Below are 12,815 nucleotides of genomic sequence, written 5' to 3'. Positions count from 1 at the left end.
TAGTACCTACGCCCCGCACTCAGGCTATACCCCACGACGTGGAGCGGTGCGTGGCCACCAAGGTTTTTTATGGGTAGTGGAATTTGAACTTGAGACCATAGAAAGAGCAGATTCCTTAGCCCCAAGTTACAACCATTCAGCCACCCCCTTGGTGGTTAAATTGGTTATAAACTTTCTTTCTTGTTTTGACATGTTAACTTTAAAATATTTTAAAAGTTTGCTTTTAAAGATTGTCCTCCTTCCACGAGGACTTTTACCTGCCATAAGAACTTCAACGTGTCTCAAGCCCCTCAAGGCTCAAAAAAGAGGTCGTTGATTTATGGAAATGGTGGTCCTTTTTCTTGTCGGCCTCAATAGGTACTTGTAATTTTTTCTCAACCATTCCACATGCATGGATTTTTCAAATAGATTCAAATGGTGTGTTATATGTAAAAAACCTACTCCCACAATTCAAATCTTGCCATGTGGAACTTTTATTAGAAGAAATGATCTTCTTCTTTGATTGTATTAATTGAGAGATCTATATAAATGACGAGATTTGAGGTGCAATAGTAGTTGTGGAGGTCAAATTTGTGATTAATCTCGTGATGTGGTTCGAAGCAAGATTATTCACCAATAAATTGCATGAATAATAAAACATGAACGAAAAAGAGAAATAACACAAAAATATTTTTTACATGATTCGATAAATGTGCCTACATCCATGAGCTCGAGGAGTCGTTCCACTATAGATATGATTTACATGACCTCCTCCCCCCTCCCCCTCCCCCTCCCCCTCCCCCTCCCCCTTACAATGACCTTACCCTCTTAAAATAGAAAACCCTAACCCTAATTCTAATTATATTGGAAATATTTTTTTTATCCCTATCAAATAAAATAATTACCTATTAGGGAGGAATCCTCTCAAATTAGGATTCTTCAATAATTACATAGAATCCTACTAAAACTCTATCACAAACTTGCATAGAGATACGTGTTGATGGTGCGAATGAATGTTTTAGATAGGAGATGATTTTATCCCTCCACAATAACCTCTTCTCGAAAGTGAAGATTGGTATACCAAGATCTGACTTCGAGAAATATTTCTGACTTGAATGAGCACCATTCCTAGTATTCAAGCTAATCAGGTTAATGATCCCCCGAACTTATTTTCTTCCTTATTTTTTTATACAGATCTGATTTTCAACTTGATCGAGCTCTCATAATAAGTAGATGCTTCAATAACAGAATTGACCGCAAGTCGGGCTTGGTTTCCTTAATAAATCAAAACTTTGGCAAATGATAGAAGAATCGAATGAAATCCCAAGTCAAGCTTGGATCCCAAAACAATAAAAGACTTTAATAAATAATAGATGAACCAACTGAAGTCCCAGATCGAACTTGGATCCCAAAACAATTTGAGACTTTGATAAATAATAGAAGAACCGACAGAAGTCCCAGATCAGGCTTGGATCCCAAAATGATCTAAGACTTTGAAATAATAAAATAACCGACCGAAGTCCCAAATAGGACTTGGATCCTAAAACGATCAAAGACTTTAATAAATAATAAATGAATCGACCAAAATCCTAGATAGGACTTGGATCCTAGAATGATTTAAAACTTTGATAAATAGAAGAACTAATGCCCTTGCTTTGTTAATTCGTTGAATTGAAAAGTAAAGTCTAGTTCATTAAACTGACCTTACCCTACCTTTGCTTCGTTAATTCGTTGAATTGAAGAGTAAAGTCTAATTCGTTGAGCCGATCCTACCCTAACCTTTGCCTCGTCGATTTGTTGAATCGAAGGGTAAGGCCTAGTACGACAAACCGACTTTACCCTACCCTCTGCCTTGTTGATTCGTTGAATTGAAGGATAAGGACTGGTTCGATAAACATATCTTATCCTAACCTCTGCCTTTCCGATTTGTTGAATCAACCTGAAAAACTTGAACAAACAAAGATCACAATGTTCATAAAATATAATCCTTTCAATAACAGAGATTCATAAAATAATATTTTTTTTATTATAAAATTGGAAGGAAACCAAGTACACTTTTCTTATTTTACTGAAGGCTTTAAAGAAAATAATTTTTACTACCATTCTTTTGAAAGTATTTTTTTATGCAATCCCATGTCTAAGTCTTTGATTATACTTCGATCGAGCCCCCAAGTAAATATTAACTATTTTACTCTATTGGCCAGGCTTACAATGAGACCCCATGCCATGCACATATTTTATCTCGATGGGTCAAAATAATGGGCTGAACCTCTTACCTCAACAAAGTCCCTAAACCCAATCGATTTGAGCATGAGGTTGGCCCCCAAATTTTCCTTTTGTCGGGTCATCCAAACAAACGAATTGGATTACATAGGAACCATTCTATGGGTCCAAACTAGACTCCCAAATATTAGCCCCCACGTTAATTTCATGATGAGTTAACTTAAGTCATAAATTGGGCCACTATCCACCCTATTATGGATGTGACTTACGCTTTCGAGTAATATAATCGCTCGACAATATAGTTGGTCTTCTATCCTTATTTGTAAAGTCAACCCAAATAACAAATTGTGTTGGCAGGATTAAGCTTTCAAGCAATTAAAAATTATACCTCATAGTTCAAGCTTAAATCAGGCCCCCAAGTATAGTAATCAACCATATTTCTTGACAAATTGGGCTTAAACTAAGCCCCCAAGTATACCTTTTTGTCTTGAAAATTATCCAAACTCGAATCCACAAGCATTCAATATTTAATTGGAAGACTATTTTGTCTTGAATTCGAAGGTTGTTTAATTATAGTCGAAAGTTAGTTCATAAATACATTTCTCTCACGTAGAGTTTGGATTCATCCTGATTATCAAATATGAAAGATGTTATGATTTTTGAGAAATACATGATATGATTAACGATACGAACACCTAACTAATCAATAATATTACATCATTTATATTCTTAATTGTAACTTCTGTTTTCAAGTAGGATGGGGATGGGATCCAAGCTTAGTTTGAGCCTGCTATATTCATATATAGCTTATAAAAATATTAATGGCTCGATTTTTTTTTGAATCAGAACCCATTGTTTGAGCATACTTCGAACCTAGGAATAATCGTCTGATCTTGTTAGGGATGTCTGAACGTTCAAGATGGAGTGCAATAGAGAGGGTCCTGAGAGGTGCTCTTACGAAACCCATTAATCAAATTCGGAAGCAAGATTAATGAAAGCTATATACAATCAGCCTTTGGATGAGGGCAAGGGACTACAAAAGAAGTAAAGAAAGTTTGAGATTTGCACATGAAAGACCAAATAAGCTAAAATCACAAACATGGGAAAAGAAATCAAGGAAAAAGATTAATATCTCATCCAAATAAAAAAAGGAATCATGATAGAGTTCTAAAGGGGAGAAAAAAAATTTACGATAGAATCATAATGGAAGACATTCAAAGAAACAGGAAGGAAAGATGTTGAAGAAGGAGTAAAACCACTCACAAGTATAAATAAAGGTAAATTGGTTTATTTATTTATTTTACTCTGATTCAATTTTAGTTGTGAATTTGACTTAACATCACAGTTTCTTTGAAAGGTACTACATAGATGATTAGATGAGTACTCCTTGAAAATTACATCTAGTGGTGCTGTGAATCTCAAGATGGAAGTGAGATTTTTTCACTATAGCTATCATTCGATATTCAAATTGACAACCTTAGTTTTTTTCCACTAGGTAAAGTGTGATGGTTCCTTACCTCAAGCTTATGGTTAGAAAAAGAAAAGAAAATTGCCTACCAAAAGTTGAAAGGCATAACAAATAATTTATAATTTTAACATATGGTTACTAAAAGTTGGAAGGCTTATGTCAGCCAAATGATCTAATCTACTTTAAGGAATATATCTAACACTTGGTTATCATGCAAGAGACTCTTCCTTGAGGTCATAGTTGGATTGAAACCCTCCTCCCACACAATAAAGGAGCCAAGATTTTATTATAGTGGGGGCAAACTATGATTAATAGTATAGTTGAAGATGAATGATTTTGAAGAAAAATTAGTAGATTTTTTTATTGAAAATTAAAGAAAATAATATTTAGGTCTTTTTCAATTAATTATTGAGAGAAGACTTAGGGGGTGTTTGTTTAACGTTGATTTCAACATTTAATGCTGAATGCAATTCAACTTCAGCAATCAACACGTTTGTTTACTCCACATTTTCAACACTTATTGCTGAAAAATAAGTGAAAAGCATTAACTGAAGTTGGATTAGTTAATTTTTTTGTTGAAGCGGTAAGCTCCGATCTTTTTCAACACGGACAAGTATACCCTTATACTTGAAATGATATTACCTCTTATGTCCTAAGGATAATGATATAAGCACCCCACACCAATATTATCTCTCCTATTTTCTCTCTCATCTACGTATTTAAATAATATTAATTCAAATTAAAGAGAGAGAAAATTTCGATCTTTAAAGGGTCGAAATTTTCTCTCTCCTCCACGCATTTAAATAATATTAAATATTAAATATTTTGAAAAAATAAAAGAGGAGAGAGAAATTTTCTCTTTCCTTTTTTATTTTTTTTGGAATATTTAATATTTAACGAAATATTTATATTCAATATTCTCTCTTTTTAATTTGAATTAATATTATTTTTTAATTTGAATTAAAAAAATTTAAAAATTACTTTTTAAATGATTTTTTAAATGATGTGGATGAGAGAATTTGTTCGGCTAGGTTCCCAAAACGAATTTCATTAAATTTAGTATTTTTTTAATAAATAATTTTTATTTTTGAATGTTATTAATAATTTCCCCTTAAACATACAACTGTTGAAAATGGTAATATAGTCAATTTATTAGTTTTCAGCATTAAGTAAGAAACAGATTTATGTGATTACAACGCTTAATTTGAATTAGTTCAGCAATTCAAATAGGTAAACAGACAATAATTTTAGCACTTAAATTCAGCACTTATACAATTTCAGCAATTATAATCATTCAGCACTTATTTGTTCAGTTTAACAAACAGCACCTTAGTCAAAAGGCAATGTCATTTTCGAAAATTGATGGGATTGAGATGAGGGGTGAGGGTTTGTGAGAAGGAGGTGAGGGAAAAAGCAACTTGGATAGGCTGGTTGATGGGATGGGATGGGATTTGGGGGAATGAGAGCAAAAGCACCTTGGGTGGACTAGTCCAAATTCAACCCGTGCTCAACCCGATTGATGGGTGAGATTAGGCTGAGTTATGTCCTAAACGAGTTAAGGTTTGGGTTAGCATATGTCAACTCAAACTCAATTTAGGTTGGGTTGAGGGATGAAGCAAGCCTATTCAATCGGAACTCAATGTCTAATATTCAGTGGGTCAACCCGTCCAATATGTCCAAAATTATCTAACTCGGACTTGACCTGATTTTAAAAGATTAAGCTAGGGTTGAGCTGGGGTTAGTGAGCTCAGGACCGATGGTCAGGTTGAGGGTTCTAGATAACATGGGTTGAGCCTGGTTTCACCCTCCAAACCCGCCTAGTTTGCAGCCTACAATCGAATATTGACACGGAGTCTCGTCATGAATGAAAGTGCGAAATGACGTCAATTTGGACGTCACTGCAACACAACTTCTATAAATATGCCAAACATTTGTTCATAGATTACAAAGAAACAAAGAAACAAGGAAAGAAGAAAATGGCTTCTGTTGCATCTCATCATATTGTTCTCTTTCCTTTCATGGCCAAAGGCCACACTATCCCAATTCTCAACCTCGCTCACATTCTCCTAACTCGCAACATCTCTGTCACGATTTTCACCACTCCTTCCAATTCCCCATTTATACGTCAATCTCTCACAAACACACAAGCCTCCATCATAGAACTTCCCTTCCCCCAAAACATCCCACAACTTCCTCCACATATCGAAAGCACCGACAAACTACCATCCATGTCTCTCTTCGTTCCATTTGCCAAATCCACCAAACTCATGCAACCCCACTTTGATCAAGCGCTCCAGGATCTGCCAAGTGTCACCTGCTTAATCACCGATGGCTTCCTCGGGTGGACTCAACAATCCGCGTCGAAACTCGGTGTACCCAGACTCGTTTTCGATGGTATTAGTAATTATGTCATGACTATTTACAATGTCCTGACTCGGGATCGTCCACATGTGGATCTTGATTCAGATGATGAGCCCTTCAATCTACCGAGTTTCCCTTGGATCAAACTCACTCGGAACGATTTCGAACCTCCTTTTAATAATCCTGAACCAAAGGGTCCATTCTTCGATTTCATTGTAGAGCAACTCATGACAAATATACAGAGCAAGGGCTATATCGTAAATAGCTTCTATGAACTCGAGCCAGGTTTCTTAGATTACTGGAACCGAGAGTGTGGGCTCAAAGCTTGGTGTGTTGGGCCTTTGTGCTTAGCCGAACCACCAAAGATCCGGCCGAAAGAAAAGCCCATTTGGGTGAACTGGCTTGATGAGAAATCGGCAAATGGACAGACCGTTTTATACGTGGCGTTTGGTTCACAGGCTGAGATCACGAGCGAGCAATTGGTAGAGATAGCGATTGGGCTGGAGAAATCTGAGGTGAATTTTTTGTGGGTTGTGAGATCGAATGGATTGGAAGTTTTGGAGGGATTTGAAGAGAAGGTGAAAGATAGAGGACTAATAGTGAGGGAATGGGTTGACCAGGTTGAGATACTGAGTCACGAATGTGTTAATGGGTTTATGAGTCACTGTGGTTGGAACTCGGTGATGGAGAGCATATGTGCATCGGTACCTATATTGGCGTTTCCAATCATGATGGATCAACCCTTGAATGCGAGAATGGTGACGGAGGAGTTGGGTATTGGTGTAAGAGTTTTAGCAAAAAATGGGTCTGTGCGTGGTTTTATAAGTTGGGAGGATGTAGAAAGAAAAGTGAGGGAATTAATGGAGGGAGAGAAGGCGAAGGAGGTGAGGAAGAAAGTTAAGGAAGTTGGAGAGCTGGCAAGGAAGGCCATGGAGGAAGGTGGGTCGTCCTGGCGCACGTTAGACAAGATCCTTGAAGAGATGTGCTATATAGATAAGGAGATGAGCGTGACCACCGAAAAAGAACCCGTTAGAGCTTCTCCTTGATTTCATGATGAGTTAACTCAAGTCATAAATTGGGCCATTATCTATCTTATTATGGACGTGACTTAAGTTTTCCAGCAATATAATCGCTCGACAATATAGTTGGTCTTTTATCCTTATTTGTAAAGTCGACTCAAATAACAAATAGAGTTGGCAGGGAGTGTTTGTTTGTGCTATTTTTCAGCGTTTGTTGCTGAAAAAAATTAAATTCAGTATTTTTTGTCAAAATAGCACGTTTGTTTACTCTATATTCTCAACGTTTATTGCTGAAAATAAGTGAAAAATATTCAGCATTATTTTAATGCTGAAAAAAAGTGCGGAAGCGGTAAACACTTTGTTTTTTTCGATACGGACAAGTATTCCCTTCGTTTTTTTGAACATGGACAAGTATGCCTTTATTCTTAAAAGGATATTACCTTTTATATCCCATGGATAAGTATATAAACACCTCACAAATTAATAAACCCACACCATGGCTAAATTATTTTGTCTTATATGACTTAAATGTTTTGGAATGAGTTGATTTTTGGTAAAGATGATCTCCTCATTAATATATAAGCACCCTACAAATTAATAAACCCACATCATGGCTAAATTATTTTGTTTTATATGGGTTAAAAGTTTTGGAATCAGTTGATTTTTTATGAGGATGATCTCTACAATGAGGCGATCATCCTCACCAAAAATCAACACATCCTGAAACTTCTAACCCTATCAAAACAAGTTCAAGAATCATAAATTGTCCATTTTTTTTTTTATAACTATTTTTGACGAGTTAGAAATTTTCAAAATGGACTGATTTTTGGTGGGGATGATCTCTAGACCATATAGACCATCCTCACTAAAAATTTGCTCATTCCAAAAACTTTCACTTATATAAAACAAAAAAACAAAAAAAATTTGGCTATGGTGTGGGTTGCCTTTATTAATTTATAAGGTACTTTTATAATTACACATCCTTCATTTCCATTGCAAATTATTCATTCAAAATTAAGTTATTTTAATGTTGATTTCAAATTTTGGTGACTTGTATGACATTATTATTTTTAATTTGAAATTTGTGGGTTTTTATAAATAGAAATTATTATTTATAAATTGAAGATTTAGTATTATTTATTATTTAAAAATGAATTGTATTTTAATTTCATAAGAAATAATATATTTTATTGTGTTTGACAAGAAATACGCATTTGAAATATGCAAACAATGTATAATATGATAGTAAGAGTAACAAAGACAATTTACTAGTTTCAGCAATGTGTAACAAGCATGATTCAACATCTAAACAAACAACTTTTTCAGCATTTAAATTCAGCGCTTATAAGTTTCAGTGCTTAATGCTATTTAGCACTTATTTTTTTTCAGTTTAACAAACAGCACCTAAGCCTCCAAACAATTAAAAATTATACCTCACAATTCAAGCTTAAACCAAGCCCCCAAGTATAATAATCAACCATATTTCCTGACGAATTGGACTTAAACTAAGCCCCCAAGTATACCTTTTTTACTCGGTCAAGCTTCTAATAAATTTGAGGCTTGCGCTTGGTCCTCAAGTTACTTTTATGCCGAGTTAACTTGCATAATAAATAGGGTCACGTAAGACCCTTAATTATGGGTATAACCCGAGCCCTCGAACCATATAATCACTCGACACTATTTATTGGTTGACTCGGTTGAGTCAACAATTAGGCATCTCGATGTGATTTGGTGGGTATTGAGGTCTCCCGATAAATTGAGTTGGACTGACTAATTATGAGCATGGATTGGGCCCCTGACCCATTAATTGGTTCGGCACAATATATTGTTTAACACTATTGAATCAATAGTTAAATAAAATGATACATATTTTTAGATTTGTGAGTCCTGAAGAATAATTGTTTACAATTATGATTAGGATCATTTAAAATCCTAAATTCAAACAAAGAAATCAAACAAAAAAATAAAATAAAATTAAGAGAGCTTCAATTGGTACCCCAACTTTTACGTATTCCAATCATTCACTTATTTTGTTTATTTTTAATTGGAGTGTAATCAATAAAAGTTAGGGTGTTAATAACAACTCTCTAAATAATGGTAGTTACAATTTAAATGAACTTTTCCACTCGGGCGTGTTCCATTGTGAAGTGTGAATAGTTTTTATTGAGTAATTATGTGGTATTTGTCGCTCTCAAGGGTAGTTTTTAGTATTTCTTGATTCATTTATGGACAAATTGTATCTTGATATGCAAAAGGATAATGGAAGGAAGTTATGAAAAGTCCTTAAAAGGAAAACATTTGGAAAATTGGGTCTTAAAAAGTCCAGATTTTTTAACATGGAACTTTTTAGTAAATATTTTCAAATAGAGTACTATGTGGTCATTTCCCCTAAATTTTCGAAGGGATAAATGATTGGTGTATTTCTGGAGAGTTACATCTTTTTGATTTTCTATGTATTGACATATTTTTTAGGGGTGTCAATTGAGCTGTGGCTCACTAGCCCGTCCCCCAAAACAAGGGTTAGAGCCTTTATATTCAGCCCACCCTATAAGGGCATGGCCTGGCTCAATAAATTTTAACCCGTCAAATCCGGGTTGGGCTAGGGTCTTGTAGTGCCCAACCCGACCCCCATTCACTATTATATATTTGAAAAATATTAATTAGATTAATACTTTTCTAATAAAAATAAAATATGTTGTACAATTGAGATTTAACTCTCATTTACAACAATTATGTATCACTAAGACAGTAATTGCAAATCGATACGATAATCTTCAAACACATAAAAAGGTATTGTAAAAATAACACATTTTTTTCCAATATATATATTATTATTTTTGTAATAAAAAAGTCGAATTCTATATATTTTATTTGACCCGAGCCTAGTATGAATCAAGCTCAAGGCCGTTAGGGATGGGCTAGGGCTTTGTCAACTTAGGCCCGATAGGACTGGTTTAGGTAGAGCCCTCCACTTTTTGGTCAGATTAGAACTCAATCAAGCCCAGCCTGAGCTTGTCCGTTGACAATCCTAATATTTTTTTTTTTCACGAATGGATATACCCTTTTGATTATTCATGAAAAGGCCTACTTTTTCTATTCATAAATAGACACACCTTTTGTTTAAGTGTTTTTATGGAGAGAGACTTGAGGATCCCTTAAATCTCTGGCATTTAGGCAAAATCACTCTTGTTTCGAGAACTCAACTCAAGTTTTTCAACAACTCAATCATGTGTTTGGATTTTCTTAAATTATTAAGCAGGAGATTACATACTGTTTCGTAGGAGAGTTCTTAGAATTATTGCTTGCAAATTCTTACAGTGCTTTTGTTGTATCCTAGAGATTAATTTGTTGGTAATCCATCAACAAATTCTTCTACGAGTGGGGACAAATAACGTCTTAAAGAAAGCATATTTTCGTGTCTAAAAGTCTCAAAGATTCTAACTTTCTTATTTTTTTAAGACTCCATTTTTCCAATAATTATTATACGCAAGGTACTAATGTACATGAGATGCACTGTATCAATGCTACGGTGTCATCACATATTTTAAAGATCTAGATTTGAAAATTCTAACTTTCTTAGTGAATCTTTTAAATCTATATAAACCCAACGGACTAATGTAATCACCATCCAAGAATTTTCAATAAATCCAAGCTCTACGCTTGACACTAGATTTGTTTCCTTTTTCGACTTACACCTTCATTTAATATAACATATATTAGATGTGTATTCTTGAATTCAAGAGATAGGACTTAGGAATGGCCTTTCCTGACTTCTTTTAGGCGTTGGAACAATACATTTTGATCTAAGTTGGACATATGTGCTACATAAGTTAAACCCAATGGCAAAGCAACATGACCTATTAATATTGAAAGACCCAGGTCGACTCAATTGAGATTCATACTATAAACTGTTCGCATTGGTAAAATTAGATATAGTTCGTTACTAAGTCAGAAAATTATCCAGACTCGAATCCACAAGCATTCAATTTTTAATTGGAAGACTATTTTGTCTTGAATTCGAAGATTGTTTAATTATAGTCAAAAGTTAGTTCATAAATACATTTCTCTCACGTGAAGTTTGGATTCATCCTGACTATCATATATGAAAGATGTTATGGTTTTTGAGAAAGACATGATATGATTAACGATACGAACACCCAACTAATCAATACTATTACATCATTTATATTCTTAATTGTAACATCTGTTTTCAAGTAGGAAGGGGATGGGATCCAAGCTTTAGTTCGAACCTGTTATATTCATATATAGCTTATAAAAATATTGATGGCTCGATTTTTTTTGAATCAGAACCTATAGTTTGAGCATACTTCGAACCTAGGAATAATCGTCTGATTTTGTTAGGGATGTCCATACGTTCAAAATGAAGTGCAATAGAGAGGGTCCTGAGAGGTGCTCTTACGAAACCCATTAATCAAATTCGGAAGCAAGATTAGTGAAAGCTGTTTATAATCAACCTTTGGATGAGGGCAAGGGACTACAAAAGAAGTAGAAAGAAGTAAAGAAAGTTTGAGATTTGCACATGAGAGAACAAATAGGGGAAAAAAAATCAAGGGAAAAGATTAATATCTCATCCAAATAAAAAAGGAATCATGATAGAGTTTTAAAGGGGAGAAAAAAAAATTACGATAGAATCTTGATGAAAGACAATCAAAGAAACATGAAAGAAAGATGTCAAAGAAGGAGTAAAACCACCCACAAGCATAAATAAAGGTAAATTGGTTTAGTTATTTATTTTTACTCTGATTTAATTTTAATTGTGAATTTGACTTAAACATCACAGTGTTTCTTGAAAAGGTACTACATAGATGATTAGATGAATACTCTTTGAAAATTACATCTAGTGGTACTATGAATCTCAAGATGGAAGTGAGATTTTTCCACTATATCTATCACTCGATATTCAAATTGACAACCTTAGTTTTTTTGCACTAGGTAAAGTGTGATGGTACCTTACCTCAAGCTTATGGTTAGAAAAAGAAAAGAAAATTGCCCACCAAAAGTTGAAAGGCATAACAAATAATTTATAATTTTAACATATGGCTACCAAAAGTTGGAAGCCTTATGTCAGCCAAATGATCTAATCTACTTTAAGGAATATATCTAACACTTGGTTATCATGCAAGGCACTCTTCCATAAGGTCGCAGTTGGATTGAAACCCTACTCCCACACAATGAAGGAGCCAAGATTTTATTGTAAATGGGGGCAAATTATGGTTAATGGTACAGTTGTTTGAAGTGAAATTCATAAATTATTTTTATTGAAAATTAAAGAAAATAATATTTAGGTCTTTTCCAATTAATTATTGAGAGAAGGCTTAGTCAAGAGGCAATGTCATTTTGAAAAATTGATGGGATGGGTGTGGGGCATCAGTAGGAGGTGAGGAAAAAAGCAACTTGGACGGACTGGTTGATGGGATTGGGGGGAGGGGGGAGGGGGGGGGGGTGGTTGAGGGTAAAAACAACTTGGGCGGGCTGGTTGATGGGATGGGATTGGAGGGGGAGGGGTGTAGAAGGAGGTGAGGGAAAAAGCAATTAAGGCAGGCTAGTCCAAATTCAACCTGTGCTCAACCCGATTGATGGGTTGAGATTGGGCTGAGTTATGTGCTAAACGAGTTCAGCTTGGGTTAGCATATGTCAATCCAAACTCAATTTGGGTTGGGTTGAGGGATGAAGCAATCCTATTCAATCCGAACTCAATGTCTATATATTAATATACAAATATTTTTAATTTCAATAATTGAATA

General features: G+C 34.7%; 1 pseudogene; it reads left to right on the top strand.

Moving 5' to 3' along the window:
• Positions 1–5,597: 5,597 nt before the first annotated feature.
• Positions 5,598–7,317, top strand: LOC147394863 (UDP-glycosyltransferase 90A1 pseudogene; annotated as a pseudogene).
• The last annotated feature ends 5,498 nt before the right edge of the window (positions 7,318–12,815 follow it).

Source organism: Akebia trifoliata, chromosome 9, assembly GCF_017979445.1.
Source record: "Akebia trifoliata isolate Shusen 1 chromosome 9, ASM1797944v1, whole genome shotgun sequence".
In the NCBI taxonomy this organism is placed as follows: Eukaryota; Viridiplantae; Streptophyta; class Magnoliopsida; order Ranunculales; family Lardizabalaceae; genus Akebia; species Akebia trifoliata.
Note: the sequence above shows the minus strand (reverse complement) of the source record. Positions and strands in the feature narration are given on the sequence as shown.